Source organism: Hemiscyllium ocellatum, chromosome 8 (genome assembly GCF_020745735.1).
Source record: "Hemiscyllium ocellatum isolate sHemOce1 chromosome 8, sHemOce1.pat.X.cur, whole genome shotgun sequence".
In the NCBI taxonomy this organism is placed as follows: Eukaryota; Metazoa; Chordata; class Chondrichthyes; order Orectolobiformes; family Hemiscylliidae; genus Hemiscyllium; species Hemiscyllium ocellatum.
Genome location: NC_083408.1, coordinates 119,148,817 through 119,163,520, shown reverse-complemented (window position 1 = coordinate 119,163,520; position 14,704 = coordinate 119,148,817). Strand labels below are relative to the sequence as shown.

General features: G+C 51.8%; 1 protein-coding gene across 1 annotated transcript in view; it reads right to left on the bottom strand.

Annotated features, from left to right (window-relative positions):
• Positions 1–14,704, bottom strand: part of LOC132818453 (heme transporter FLVCR2-like) — a 176,910-nt gene that overhangs the window by 65,675 nt on the left and 96,531 nt on the right. The window lies entirely within an intron of this gene.

The following is a 14,704-nucleotide window of genomic DNA, read 5'->3' as shown; positions in this document are numbered from 1 at the left end:
CTGCCCCTCTGAACAATGAGGCACTCCCTCAGTACTACCCCTCTGAACAATGAGGCACTCCCTCAGTACTACCCCTCTGAACAATGAGGCACTCCCTCAGTACTACCCCTCTGACAATGAGGCACCCCTCAGTACTGCCCCTCTGAACAATGAGGCACTCCCTCAGTACTACCCCTCTGACAATGAGGCACTCCCTCAGTACTACCCCTCTGAACAATGAGGAACTCCCTCAGTACTGCCCCTCTGAACAATGAGGCACTCCCTCAGTACTGCCCCTCTGACAATGAAGCACTCCCTCAGTACTACCCCTCTGACAATGAGGCACTCCCTCAGTACTGCCCCTCTGACAATGAACCACTCCCTCAGTACTACCCCTCTGACAAGCAGGCACTGCCTCTATACTACCCCTCTGACAATGAGGCACTCCCTCAGTACTGCCCCTCTGACAATGAAGCACTCCCTCAGTACTACCCCTCTGACAATGAGGCACTCCCTCAGTACTACCCCTCTGACAAAGAGGAACTCCCACAGTACTGCCCCTCTGAAAATGAGGCACTCCCTCAGTACTGCCCCTCTGACAATGAGGAACTCCCTCAATACTGCCCCTCTGACAATGAACCACTCCCTCAGTACTACCCCTCTGACAATGAGGCACTCCCTCAGTACTGCCCCTCTGACAATGAGGAACTCCCTCAGTACTGCCCCTCTGAACAATGAGGCACTCCCTCAGTACTGCCCCTCTGAACAATGAGGCACTCCCTCAGTACTGTCCCTCTGAACAATTTGGCACTCCCTCAGAACTGCCCCTCTGATAATGAAGCACTACCTCTGTACTACCCCTCTGACAATGAGGCACTCCCTCAGAACTTCCTCTCTGAACAATGAGGCACTCCCTCAGTACTGCCCATCTGAACAATGAGGCACTCCCTCAGTACTACCCCTCTAACAATGAGGCACTCCTTCAGTACTGCCCCTCTGAACAATGAGGCACTCCCTCAGTACTGCGCCTCTGAACAATGAGGCACTCCCTCAGTACTGCCCCTCTGACAATGACGCACTCCCCCAGTACTACCCCTCTGATAATGAGGCACTCCCTCAGTACTGCCCCTCTGAACAATGAGGTACTCCCTCAGTACTACCCCTCTGACAATGTAGCACTCCCTCAGTACTACCCCTCTGACAATAAGGAACCCCCACAGTACTGCCCTTCTGAACAATGAGGCACTCCCTCAGTACTGCCCCTCTGACAATGAAGCACTTCCTCAATACTGCCCCTCTGACAATGAAGCACTCCCTCAGTACTACCCCTCTGACAATGAGGAACTCCCACAGTACTGCCCCTCTGAACAATGAGGCACTCCCTCAGTACTGCACCTCTGACAATGAGGCACTCCCTCAGTACTGCCCCTCTGACAATGAGGAACTGCCTCAGTACTGCCCCTCTGAACAATGAGGCACTCCCTCAGTACTGCCCCTCTGAACAATGAGGCACTCCCTCAGTACTGCCCCTCTGACAATGAAGCACTTCCTCAGTACTGCCCCTCTGACAATGAAGCACTCCCTCAGTACTACCCCTCTGACAATGAGGAACTCCCACAGTACTGCCCCTCTGAACAATGAGGCACTTCCTCAGTACTGCCCCTCTGACAATGAGGCACTCCCTCAGTACTGCCCCTCTGACAATGAGGAACTCCCTCAGTACTGCCCCTCTGAACAATTTGGCACTCCCTCAGTACTACCCCTCTGACAATTTGGCACTCCCTCAGTACTACCCCTCTGACAATGAGGAACTCCCTCAGTACTGCCCCTCTGAACAATGAGGCACTCCCTCAGTACTACCCCTCTGACAATGAGGCACTCCCTCAGTACTACCCCTCTGAACAATGAGGAACTCCCTCAGTACTACCTCTCTGACAATGAGGCATTCCCTCAGTACTACCGCTCTGACAATGAAGCACTCCCTCAGTACTGCCCCACTGACAATGAAGCACTCCCTCAGTACTACCCCTCTGACAATGAGGCACTCCCTCAGTACTGCCCCTCTGACAATGAAGCACTCCCTCAGTACTACCCCTCTGAACAATGAGGCACTCCCTCAGTCCTGCCCCTCTGACAATGAGGCACTCCCTCAGTACTGCCCCTCTGACAATGAGGCACTCCCTCAGTACTACCCCTCTGAACAATGAGGCACCCCGTCTGTACTGCCCCTCTGAACAGTGAGGCACTCCCGCAGTACTACCCCTCTGACAATGAGGCACTCCCTCAGTACTACCCCTCTGAACAATGAGGAACTCCCTCAGTACTGCCCCTCTGAACAATGAGGCACTCCCTCAGTACTGCCCCTCTGACAATGAGGCACTCCCTCAGTACTGCGTCTCTGAACAATGAGGCACTCCCACAGTACTGCCCCTCTGACAATGAGGCACTCCATCACTACTTCCCATCTGAACAATGAGGCACTCCCTCAGTACTACCCCTCTGAACAATGAGGCACTCCCTCAGTACCACCCCTCTGAAAAATGAGGCACTCCCTCAGTACTACCCCTCTGACAATGAGGCATTCCCTCAGTACTGCCCCCTGACAATGAAGCACTCCCTCAGTACTACCCGTCTGAACAATGAGGCACTCCCTCAGTACTGCCCCTCTGACAATGAAGCACTCCCTCAGTACTACCCGTCTGAACAATGAGGCACTCCCTCAGTACTGCCCCTCTGAACAATGAGGCACTCCCTCAGTACTACCCCTCTGACAATGAGGCATTCCCTCAGTACTGCCCCCTGACAATGAAGCACTCCCTCAGTACTACCCGTCTGAACAATGAGGCACTCCCTCAGTCCTGACCCTCTGACAATGAAGCACTCCCTGAGTACTGCCCCTCTGACAATGAGGCAACCCGTCTGTACTGCCCCTCTGAACAATGAGGCACTGCCTCAGTACTACCCCTCTGACAATGAAGCACTCCCTCAGTACTACCCGTCTGAACAATGAGGAACTCCGTCAGTACTACCCCTCTGAGCAATGAGGAACTCCCTCAGTACTGCCCCTCTGAACAATGAGGCACTCCCTCAGTACTGCCCCTCTGACAATGAAGCACTCCCTCAGTACTACCCCTCTGACAATGAGGCACTCCCTCAGTACTACCCCTCTGACAATGAGGCACTCCCTCAGTACTACCCCTCTGACAATGAAGCACTCCCTCAGTACTACCCCTCTGACAATGTAGCACTCCCTCAGTACTACCCCTCTGACAATGAGGAACCCCCACAGTACTGCCCTTCTGAACAATGAGGCACTCCCTCAGTACTACCCCTCTGACAATGAGGCACTCCCTCAGTACTACTCCTCTGACAATGAGGCACTCCCGCAGTACTACCCCTCTGACAATGAAGCACTCCCTCAGTACTACCCCTCTGACAATGTAGCACTCCCTCAGTACTACCCCTCTGACAATGAGGAACCCCCACAGTACTGCCCTTCTGAACAATGAGGCACTCCCTCAGTACTGCCCCTCTGACAATGAAGCACTTCCTCAATACTGCCCCTCTGACAATGAAGCACTCCCTCAGTACTACCCCTCTGACAATGAGGAACTCCCACAGTACTGCCCCTCTGAACAATGAGGCACTCCCTCAGTACTGCCCCTCTGACAATGAGGCACTCCCTCAGTACTGCCCCTCTGACAATGAGGAACTCCCTCAGTACTGCCCCTCTGAACAATGAGGCACTCCCTCAGTACTGCCCCTCTGAACAATGAGGCACTCCCTCAGTACTGCCCCTCTGACAATGAAGCACTTCCTCAGTACTGCCCCTCTGACAATGAAGCACTCCCTCAGTACTACCCCTCTGACAATGAGGAACACCCACAGTACTGCCCCTCTGAACAATGAGGCACTCCCTCAGTACTGCCCCTCTGACAATGAGGAACTCCCTCAGTACTGCCCCTCTGAACAATTTGGCACTCCCTCAGTACTACCCCTCTGACAATGAGGCACTCCCTCAGTACTACCCCTCTGACAATGAGACACTCCCTCAGTACTACCCCTCTGACAATGAAGCACTCCCTCAGTAGTACCCCTCTGACAATGTAGCACTCCCTCAGTACTACCCCTCTGAACAATGAGGAACTCCGTCAGTACTGCCCCTCTGAACAATGATGAACTCCCTCATTACTGCCCCTCTGAACAATGAGGCACTCCCTCAGTACTGCCCCTCTGACAATGAAGCACTCCCTCAGTACTACCCCTCTGACAATGAGGAAGTCCCTCCGTACTGCTGCTCTGAACAATGAGGCACTCCCTCAGTACTGCCCCTCTGAACAATGAGGCACTCCCTCAGTACTACCCCTCTGACAATGAGGCATTCCCTCAGTACTGCCCCCTGACAATGAAGCACTCCCTCAGTACTACCCGTCTGAACAATGAGGCACTCCCTCAGTCCTGACCCTCTGACAATGATGCACTCCCTCAGTACTGCCCCTCTGACAATGAGGCAACCCGTCTGTACTGCCCCTCTGAACAATGAGGCACTGCCTCATACTACCCCTCTGACAATGAAGCACTCCCTCAGTACTACCCGTCTGAACAATGAGGAACTCCCTCAGTACTGCCCCTCTGAGCAATGAGGAACTCCCTCAGTACTACACCTCTGACAATGAGGAACCCCCACAGTACTGCCCTTCTGAACAATGAGGCACTCCCTCAGTACTGCCCCTCTGACAATGAAGCACTTCCTCAATACTGCCCCTCTGACAATGAAGCACTCCCTCAGTACTACCCCTCTGACAATGAGGAACTCCCACAGTACTGCCCCTCTGAACAATGAGGCACTCCCTCAGTACTGCCCCTCTGACAATGAGGCACTCCCTCAGTACTGCCCCTCTGACAATGAGGAACTCCCTCAGTACTGCCCCTCTGAACAATGAGGCACTCCCTCAGTACTGCCCCTCTGAACAATGAGGCACTCCCTCAGTACTGCCCCTCTGACAATGAAGCACTTCCTCAGTACTGCCCCTCTGACAATGAAGCACTCCCTCAGTACTACCCCTCTGACAATGAGGAACTCCCACAGTACTGCCCCTCTGAACAATGAGGCACTCCCTCAGTACTGCCCCTCTGACAATGAGGCACTCCCTCAGTACTGCCCCTCTGACAATGAGGAACTCCCTCAGTACTGCCCCTCTGACAATGAAGCACTCCCTCAGTACTACCCCTCTGACAATGAGGAACTCCCAAAGTACTGCCCCTCTGAACAATGAGGCACTCCCTCAGTACTGCCCCTATGACAATGAGGCACTCCCTCAGTACTGCCCCTCTGACAATGAGGAACTCCCTCAGTACTGCCCCTCTGAACAATTTGGCACTCCCTCAGTACTACCCCTCTGACAATGAGGCACTCCCTCAGTACTACCCCTCTGACAATGAGACACTCCCTCAGTACTACCCCTTTGACAATGAAGTACTCCCTCAGTAGTACCCCTCTGACAATGTAGCACTCCCTCAGTACTACCCCTCTGACAATGAGGAACCCCCACAGTACTGCCCTTCTGAACAATGAGGCACTCCCTCAGTACTGCCCCTCTGACAATGAAGCACTTCCTCAATACTGCCCCTCTGACAATGAAGCACTCCCTCAGTACTACCCCTCTGACAATGAGGAACTCCCACAGTACTGCCCCTCTGAACAATGAGGCATTCCCTCAGTACTGCCCCCTGACAATGAAGCACTCCCTCAGTACTACCCGTCTGAACAATGAGGCACTCCCTCAGTCCTGACCCTCTGACAATGAAGCACTCCCTCAGTACTGCCCCTCTGACAATGAGGCAACCCGTCTGTACTGCCCCTCTGAACAATGAGGCACTGCCTCAGTACTACCCCTCTGACAATGAAGCACTCCCTCAGTACTACCCGTCTGAACAATGAGGAACTCCGTCAGTACTACCCCTCTGAGCAATGAGGAACTCCCTCAGTACTGCCCCTCTGAACAATGAGGCACTCCCTCAGTACTGCCCCTCTGACAATGAAGCACTCCCTCAGTACTACCCCTCTGACAATGAGGCACTCCCTCAGTACTACCCCTCTGACAATGAGGCACTCCCTCAGTACTACCCCTCTGACAATGAAGCACTCCCTCAGTACTACCCCTCTGACAATGTAGCACTCCCTCAGTACTACCCCTCTGACAATGAGGAACCCCCACAGTACTGCCCTTCTGAACAATGAGGCACTCCCTCAGTACTACCCCTCTGACAATGAGGCACTCCCTCAGTACTACCCCTCTGACAATGAGGCACTCCCTCAGTACTACCCGTCTGAACAATGAGGAACTCCGTCAGTACTGCCCCTCTGAGCAATGAGGAACTCCCTCAGTACTACACCTCTGACAATGAGGAACCCCCACAGTACTGCCCTTCTGAACAATGAGGCACTCCCTCAGTACTGCCCCTCTGACAATGAAGCACTTCCTCAATACTGCCCCTCTGACAATGAAGCACTCCCTCAGTACTGCCCCTCTGACAATGAGGAACTCCCACAGTACTGCCCCTCTGAACAATGAGGCACTCCCTCAGTACTGCCCCTCTGACAATGAGGCACTCCCTCAGTACTGCCCCTCTGACAATGAGGAACTCCCTCAGTACTGCCCCTCTGAACAATGAGGCACTCCCTCAGTACTGCCCCTCTGAACAATGAGGCACTCCCTCAGTACTGCCCCTCTGACAATGAAGCACTTCCTCAGTACTGCCCCTCTGACAATGAAGCACTCCCTCAGTACTACCCCTCTGACAATGAGGAACTCCCACAGTACTGCCCCTCTGAACAATGAGGCACTCCCTCAGTACTGCCCCCCTGACAATGAAGCACTCCCTCAGTACTACCCCTCTGACAATGAGGAACTCCCACAGTACTGCCCCTCTGTAATATATGAGGCACTCCCTCAGTACTGCCCCTCTGACAATGAGGCACTCCCTCAGTACTACCCCTCTGACAATGAGGCACTCCCTCAGTCCTGCCCCTCTGACAATGAAGCACTCCCTCAGTACTACCCCTCTGAACAATGAGGCACTCCCTCAGTCCTGCCCCTCTGACAATGAGGCACTCCCTCAGTACTACCCCTCTGACAATGAGGCACTCCCTCAGTACTGTCCTATGACAATGAGGCACCCCGTCAGTACTGCCCCTCTGACAATGAGGCACTCCCTCAGTACTGCCCCTCTGACAATGAAGCACTCCCTCAGTACTACCCCTCTGAACAATGAGGCACTCCCTCAGTCCTGCCCCTCTGACAATGAGGCACTCCCTCAGTACTGTCCTCTGACAATGAGGCACCCCGTCAGTACTGCCCCTCTGACAATGAAGCACTCCCACAGTACTGCCCCTCTGACAATGAAGCACTCCCTCAGTACTGCCCCTCTGAACAATGAGGCACCCCGTCAGTACTGCCCCTCTGACAATGAGGCACTCCCTCAGAACTACCCCTCTGACAAGGAGGCACTCCCTCAGTACTACCCCTCTGACAATGAGGCACTCCCTCAGTACAGCCCCTCTGACAATGAGGCACTCCATCACTACTTCCCATCTGAACAATGAGGCACTCCCTCAGTACTACCACTCTGACAATGAGGCACTCCCTCAGTACTACCCCTCTGACAATGAGGAACTCCCTCAGTACTACCCCTCTGAACAATGAGGCTCTCCCTCAGTACTGCCCCTCTGACAATGAGGCACTCCCTCAGTACTGCCCCTCTGACAATGAGGCACTCCCTCAGTACTGCCCCTCTGACAATGAGGCACTCCCTCAGTACTGCCCCTCTGACAATGAAGCACTTCCTCAGTACTGCCCCTCTGACAATGAAGCACTCCCTCAGTACGACCCCTCTGACAATGAGGAACTCCCACAGTACTGCCCCTCTGAACAATGAGGCACTCCCTCAGTACTGCCCCTCTGACAATGAGGCACTCCCTCAGTACTGCCCCTCTGACAATGAGGAACTCCCTCAGTACTGCCCCTCTGAACAATTTGGCACTCCCTCAGTACTACCCCTCTGACAATGAGGCACTCCCTCAGTACTACCCCTCTGACAATGAAGCACTCCCTCAGTAGTACCCCTCTGACAATGTAGCACTCCCTCAGTACTACCCCTCTGACAATGAGGAACCCCCACAGTACTGCCCTTCTGAACAATGAGGCACTCCCTCAGTACTGCCCCTCTGACAATGAAGCACTTCCTCAATACTGCCCCTCTGACAATGAAGCACTCCCTCAGTACTACCCCTCTGACAATGAGGAACTCCCACAGTACTGCCCCTCTGAACAATGAGGCACTCCCTCAGTACTGCCCCTCTGACAATGAGGAACTCCCTCAGTACTGCCCCTCTGAACAATGAGGCACTCCCTCAGTACTGCCCCTCTGAACAATGAGGCACTCCCTCAGTACTGCCCCTCTGACAATGAAGCATTTCCTCAGTACTACATCTCTGACAATGAGGCACTCCCTCAGTCCTGCACCTCTGACAATGAGGCACTCCCTCAGTACTACCCCTCTGACAATGAGGAACTCCCACAGTACTGCCCTTCTGAACAATGAGGCACTCCCTCAGTACTGCCCCTCTGACAATGAAGCACTTCCTCAGTACTGCCTCTCTGACAATGAAGCACTCCCTCAGTACTGCCCCTCTGACAATGAGGAACTCCCTCAGTACTGCCCCTCTGAACAATGAGGAACTCCCACAGTACTGCCCCTCTGAACAATGAGGCACTCCCTCAGTACTACCACTCTGACAATGAGGCACTCCCTCAGTACTGCCCCTCTGACAATGAGGCCCTCCCTCAGTACTGCCCCTCTGACAATGAAGCACTCCCTCAGTACTACCCCTCTGAACAATGAGGCACTCCCTCAGTCCTGCCCCTCTGACAATGAGGCACTCCCACAGTACTACCCCTCTGAACAATGAGGCACCCCGTCTGTACTGCCCCTCTGAACATTGAGGCACTCCCTCAGTACTACCCATCTGACAATGAGGCACTCCCTCAGTACTGTCCTCTGACAATGAGGCACCCCGTCAGTACTGCCCCTCTGACAATGAAGCACTCCCACAGTACTGCCCCTCTGACAATGAAGCACTCCCTCAGCACTGCCCCTCTGAACAATGAGGCACCCCGTCAGTACTGCCCCTCTGACAATGAGGCACTCCCTCAGAACTACCCCTCTGACAAGGAGGCACTCCCTCAGTACTACCCCTCTGACAATGAGGCACTCCCTCAGTACTGCCCCTCTGACAATGAGGCACTCCATCACTACTTCCCATCTGAACAATGAGGCACTCCCTCAGTACTACCCCTCTGAACAATGAGGCACTCCCTCAGTATTACACCTCTGAACAATGAGGCACTCCCTCAGTACTACCCCTCTGACAATGAGGCACTCCCTCAGTACTACCCCTCTGACAATGAGGAACTCCCTCAGTACTACCCCTCTGAACAATGAGGCACTCCCTCAGTCCTGCCCCTCTGACAATGAGGCACTCCCTCAGTACTGCCCCTCTGACAATGAAGCAATCCCTCAGTACCACCCCTCTGACAATGAGGCACTCCCTCAGTACTGCCCCCTGATAATGAAGCGCTCCCTCAGTACTACCCCTCTGAACAATGAGGCACTCCCTCAGTACTGCCCCTCTGAACAATGAGGCACTCCCTCAGTACTGCCCCTCTGACAATGATGCACTCCCTCAGTACTAGCCCTCTGACAACGAGGCACTCCCTCAGTACTGCGCCTCTGAACAATGAGGCACTCCCTCAGTCCTGCCCCTCTGACAATGAAGCTCTCCCTCAGTACTACCCCTCTGACAATGAGGCACTCCCTCAGTACTACCCCTCTGACAATGAAGCACTCCCTCAGTACTGCCCCTCTGACAATGAAGCACTCCCTCAGTACTACCCCTCTGACAATGAGGAACTCCCACAGTACTGCCCCTCTGAACAATGAGGCACTCCCTCAGTACTGCCCCTCTGACAATGTAGCACTCCCTCAGTACTACCCCTCTGACAATGAGGAACCCCCACAGTACTGCCCCTCTGAACAATGAGGCACTCCCTCAGTACTGCCCCTCTGACAATGAAGCACTTCCTCAGTACTGCCCCTCTGACAATGAAGCACTCCCTCAGTACTACCCCTCTGACAATGAGGAACTCCCACAGTACTGCCCCTCTGAACAATGAGGCACTCCCTCAGTACTGCCCCTCTGACAATGAGGCACTCCCTCAGTACTGCCCCTCTGACAATGAGGAACTCCCTCAGTACTGCCCCTCTGAACAATGAGGCACTCCCTCAGTACTGCCCCTCTGAACAATGAGGCACTCCCTCAGTACTGCCCCTCTGACAATGAAGCACTTCCTCAGTACTGCCCCTCTGACAATGAAGCACTCCCTCAGTACTACCCCTCTGACAATGAGGAACTCCCGCAGTACTGCCCCTCTGAACAATGAGGCACTCCCTCAGTACTGCCCCTCTGACAATGAGGCACTCCCTCAGTACTGCCCCTCTGACAATGAGGAACTCCCTCAGTACTGCCCCTCTGAACAATGAGGCACTCCCTCAGTACTACCCCTCTGAACAATGAGGCACTCCCTCAGTACTACCCCTCTGAACAATGAGGCACTCCCTCAGTACTACCCCTCTGACAATGAGGCACCCCGTCTGTACTGCCCCTCTGAACATTGAGGCACTCCCTCAGTACTACCCCTCTGACAATGAGGCACTCCCTCAGTACTACCCCTCTGAACAATGAGGAACTCCCTCAGTACTGCCCCTCTGAACAATGAGGCACTCCCACAGTACTGCCCCTCTGAACAATGAGTCACTCCCTCAGTACTGCCCCTCTGACAATGAGGAACTCCCTCAATACTGCCCCTCTGACAATGAAGCACTCCCTCAGTACTACCCCTCTGACAATGAGGCACTCCCTCAGTACTGCCCCTCTGACAATGAGGAACTCCCTCCGTACTGCCCCTCTGAACAATGAGGCACTCCCTCAGTACTGCCCCTCTGAACAATGAGGCACTCCCTCAGTACTGTCCCTCTGAACAATGAGGCACTCCCTCAGAACTGCCCCTCTGATAATGAAGCACTCCCTCTGTACTACCTCTCTGACAATGAGGCACTCCCTCAGAACTTCCTCTCTGAACAATGAGGCACTCCCTCAGTACTGCCCATCTGAACAATGAGGCACTCCCTCAGTACTACCCCTCTAACAATGAGGCACTCCTTCAGTACTGCCCCTCGGAACAATGAGGCACTCCCTCAGTACTGCGCCTCTGAACAATGAGGCACTCCCTCAGTACTGCCCCTCTGACAATGACGCACTCCCCCAGTACTACCCCTCTGATAATGAGGCACTCCCTCAGTACTGCCCCTCTGAACAATGAGGTACTCCCTCAGTACTGCCCCTCTGAACACTGAGGCACTCCCCCAGTACTACCCCTCTGACAATGAGGCACTCCATCAGTACTGCCCCTCTGACAATGAGGCACTCCCTCAGTACTGTCCCTCTGACAATGAGGCACTCCCTCAGTACTACCCCTCTGACAATGAGGCACTCCCTCAGTCCTGTTCCTCTGACAATGTGGCACTCCCTCAGTACTACCCCTCTGACAATGAGGCACTCCCTCAGTACTGCCCCTCTGAACAATGAACCACTCCCTCTGTACTACCCCTCTGACAATGAGGAACTCCCTCAGTACTACCCCTCTGACAATGAGGCACTCCCTCAGTACTGCCCCTCTGAACAATGAGGCACTCCCTCAGTACTACCCCTCTGACAATGAGGATCTCCCTCAGTACTGCCCCTCTGAACAATGAGGAACTCCCTCAGTACTGTCCCTCTGAACAATGAGGCACTCCCTCAGTACTGCCCCTCTGACAATGAAGCACTCCCTCAGTACTGCCCCTCTGACAATGAGGCACTCCCTCAGTACTGCCCCTCTGACAATGAGGCACTCCCTCAGTACTGCCCCTCTGCACTGACAAATACATTGAAGAAAATAATCTTTGAGGGTAAATGTAAACAATGTCAAAATGGACAGTAGGAGCGTCCTGAAATATATAAATGAAAGAGACAGGTCAAAGTGAATACAGACCCCTTTGAAAATGACTCTGGGGAATCCAGGAAATGGCAGAAGAATTGCATAAATGTCTTAAAGACTTGGATAAGGAATGTGTATGTAATAAAGCCAAGTTTGTAGATGGCACAAAAATAGGTGGTGAGGCAAGTGGTGAAGGCTGACACAGAGAGTCTGCAGAGGAATACAGACAGATTAAGGGAGTCAGAAAAATCTTGGCAGAAGGAATATAATGTGGAAAAAGTGAGGTCTTGCACTTTGGCAGGAAGAATAAAAGAGCTGAAGGTTATTTAAATAGAGACAAACTGCAGAAAGCAATAAAACAGAAATCTCATCTATGAATCACAAAAACTTCACTGGTAATAGGGAAGGCAAATAGAACATTGCCCTTTATTTCAAAGTGAATGGAATATAAAAATAGGGAGGTCTTGCTAAAACTGTACAAGGCACTAGTCACAGAGTCATAGAGATGTACAGCATGGAAACAGACCCTTCAGTCCAACTCCTCCATGCCGACCAGATATCCTAAATTAATCTAGTCCCACATGCCAGCACTTGGCCCATATCCCTCTAAACCCTTCCTATTCAAATATCCATCCAGCTGCCTTTTAAATGTTGTAATGATACCTGCCTCCACCATTTCCTCTGGCCGCTCATTCTATACATGCACCACTCTCTGCATGAAAAAGTTGTCCCTTAGCTCTCTTTTATATCTTTCCCCTCTCATCTTAAACCTATGCCCTTTAGTTCTGGACTCCCCCACCCCAGGGAAAAATCCTTGTCTATTTATCCTACTCATGCCCCTTGTGATTTTATAAACCTCTATAAGGCCACCCCTCAGCCTCCGACACTTCAGGGAAAACAGCCCCAGCCTGTTCAGCCTCTCCCTATAGTTCAAATCCTCCAACCCTGGCAATATCCTTGTAAATCTTTTTGAACCCATTCAAATTTCACAACATCCTTCCTATAGCAGGGAGACCAGAATTGCATGCAGTATTCCAATAGTGGTCTGACCAATGTCCTGTATAGCTGCAACATGACCTCCCAACTCCTATACTTAATGCACTGACCAATAACTGCAAGCATACCAAACTATCCTACCTGTGGCCACATACCACAGCTGGAATGAGGTGAACAGGTTTGGGTCCTCTCATCTAAGGAAAGATATTCTGGCACTGGAGGCAGTCCAGAGAAGGTTCACCAGGCTGATACCAGGCATGGAGTGACTGTCTTATTAGGAGAGGTTGAGCCTGTACTCACTGATGTTGAGAAGAGTGAGAAAGGACCTTACTGAAACATAGAAAAGTCTCAGTGGATTTCACAGGGTGGCTGTGGAGAGGTTGCTTCTCCTTGTGAAAATGTCTAGGTCCAGAGGGTCACTTAGGGTGACTATATTGGTCCAATGGGAGATGTGAAACAGATGCCTTTAAACTCTAACCAGTGTCGAGCCAGGCTGTGTACTGATCTGACAGTGTTTACAGTCCACCTGACTGCGAGTGTCTGCTTCAAAACAGTAACTACCTTTCTGTGCTCATACTAAATACCGTCTAGATGGAAAACTCTTTAACCTGAAAACAGCTCCAGTCCAAACTTAAACAGACTACCATCGGTATAATTTGGAGGTGCCCATGCGGGAATGGGGTGTACAAAGTTAAAAATTACCTCAACCACCTGATGAAGGAGCGTCGCTCCAAAAGCTAATGCTTCCAATTAAACCTGTTGGACTATAACCTGGTGTTGTGTGATTTTTAACCATTGATATAACTGATGTACATTTTGCAGATGAGTGCATTGACATTATCCCGTCTACACCATCTCCTCCATCAGTTCCTATTTTCCCAATGGCCAACATTCCGAGGAGGACAAAGAAACTGTGTCAAGGACATTTTGCAGCTTTCCTTGAAGAACAGAAACATTAATATTAAGCGCTGGGTACTTTAAATTTGTGTCCTTTGTCTATTGCACCTTCTGGATCTAGTTTCTTCTTAATTACTCTTTTAACATTCACAATTTTGAAAAGAATCTTTAATTGTTCGAGGGTGAGCCCCTCCAGCTCTCTAGGCTCTCCACGCAACTGATCTCCTTTATCTTCTGCATCCCTTTCCATCCCAGTTGCACTCTTCCTCAAGTGTGATGCCCAGAACTGAACACAAAATTCCGGATTAACCAGTGATTTTCAGAAGTTAAAGCAAATTCTTTAATTTTTATTCCATTTCTGTATTTGTAAAGTCGAAGACATTGGACAATTATACTCCATTGTTATTGATGACAAACATTTTCTACTTTGCAAAAACTATGTGATTGGCTCTCAGGTATCTGAACGGCTTGAGGTTAGCAACAAGTTAGAGAGAAACCTTCAGATCTCTCCAGGTTCAGGAGCATCCCACTGTTCTCTGCAGTAAAAGCCATTTTAAGCCTGTAGAAAATCAGTTTACCTTTCTTTCCACAATTGCACTAAGCTGTGGATTGTAATTCATATACATCAGACACCTTTTACAAGTTCCAGTCACGCTGTGGCTCCTGCAAACCAATGGAAGCAGCTAGAGAGGGAAGACCAAGGAGCAGCATTCTGACCAGCCTAAGGAGCACCT